A 1,854-nucleotide genomic window follows, 5' to 3' on the forward strand; every position below is an offset into this window, starting at 1 on the left:
GAGCCAGGTAACCGGCTCCGTGACCCCAAGGGCCACACGGACTCCGTTTGTGCCGACGGGGACCCAGACACCTGATGCTCGTGGTCTGGGGCCAGCTGTCAGAGCGAGAGGACCCGTGCCTCCTGCTGCCCGTGGGGTGAGGGGGCCGTCCCGGCTGGCCGTCTCACCCCGAGGAGGGACAGGGCGACCCCTTAACTGAGAGTGGGGAGCGTGACCAGCCACACACTCGCCGTATGCTTTGCTATCCCGACAATGTCGCCCATCATTGAGGACGGGTCTCGCCAACTCCACAGCCTCCTGTTTATCGAAATCTGTCAAAGCACGTGTCACGCACAGGACACGGAGACTCCAGTGTCGTCTCTTCGTGACGGTTCTCGTCTGACGCCCACCCGAGAAGCCCCTGCCTCTCCCAGAAGGCCTTGCTCTCTCACGGACCCCCTTTCGTTTGGAGTCTTCACGTCCTCCTAATAGAAAAAAGTCATTAAGGAAAAAATGTCTAATACGCTGAGGTAGCTCTAATAGAAGAAAAGTAATAAATGCAGCGTGTCTCGACTCAAAGGCGTATTTTTTTTTTTTTCAGAAGGGAGGCAATTACTATTATAAAGATAGAGCATTAGACAAATTATTACGGCTGAGGAGTGTGTGATCTGTCTGTCTGTGGCACAGTTCATTTTAAAAGTATTACTGAGCATACAAATCATAAGCTTAAAATGCTGAACCCTGCTAATTGAAAGTGAATTTAATATGCTGTTCTGAGGAGCTGTCTCTACTCGTCCAGCTTTAAAAATATAGGCTATTAGTGATCAGACTTTCTTTCAAATGCCCAGCCCCTTTTAATGAAGAATATTACTCACGGACCTTGTCTTTGATCCCTGAATACTTCTACGCTGTCACATAAGTAATGGCAATCTTGGGACATCCGTATTTTACCCTGATTGTTACGGGCACGGATGCCAATTGTCATAGGTTTCGATATTTATTAAAATATAAAAACTCTGATGAGGAATGAAAGAAGGCACAGGTTTCAGATCGGATCGTTTCGCCGTATTCACGTCGTGTGGTTCGACCATTGACAGAAAAGTTGAAATTGATCGAAGACCGCGCTGTCGAGACGACGTGATCTAGGGACGCAGGGTAGTTTTTAGGGTCCGTGACACTGACGGACTCGGGGGGAAGACAGAAACCGTCCGCCTTTCTTTCACGTGTGGCCAAGCGCGGCTCCTGCGGTTCGACCCGCCGCGTGAGTGGCGCCGTGGATGACAGGGAGCCTGGCAGGTGTGGGGACGCAGCAGAAAAACCCGCGGGATCCGGCCCCACGCCCGCCGCGCGCCTCCTCGTTCTCTGCTCTGCGATCCGTAGTGACGTCGTCCACGGCAGCTCTGTCTCCATCAGCCTCTCATTTCCATCGCTTCTTGCTCTGTTTGGATTTTCTGTTCCTTTTTTTTTTTTTTTTTTTTACGTTTACACCTACAGCACCCGGTCTTCCTAGGCGATCTCCCATCCAAGTCCTCACCGGGCCCGACCCTGCTTAGCTTCCGAGATCAGACGGGATTGGGCTCGTTCAGGGTGGGGTGGCCGTAGCCCGTGGACCGTGGCTCCACCGGGGCGCGAACCCAGGACCTTCTGCCCTATGGAACCACGTCCTTGGGTTTTACGTTCTTCAGTATATCAGTGTTCGTTATTTGTGGATCCCATCGCTTCGTTAACGTCAGGCGGTCTTGTCCCGATGAAGTGTTTTATTGTCTTGCAATCCGCTCCATCTGCAGTTAAAGCACCACCCTCGTTTGCCTTCCGTCCGCGTCTGCTCGATCTCTTGGCCTGTGATGCTTTCTGCCATTTCTCTATGATGCTTTC

General features: G+C 51.9%; 1 pseudogene; it reads right to left on the reverse strand.

Annotated features, from left to right (window-relative positions):
• Nucleotides 1-1,464: 1,464 nt before the first annotated feature.
• LOC111733374 lies at nucleotides 1,465-1,583 on the reverse strand (annotated as a pseudogene).
• Nucleotides 1,584-1,854: the final 271 nt, after the last annotated feature.

This window comes from Pteropus vampyrus, unplaced genomic scaffold, assembly GCF_000151845.1.
Source record: "Pteropus vampyrus isolate Shadow unplaced genomic scaffold, Pvam_2.0 Scaffold555, whole genome shotgun sequence".
Lineage (NCBI taxonomy): Eukaryota > Metazoa > Chordata > Mammalia > Chiroptera > Pteropodidae > Pteropus > Pteropus vampyrus.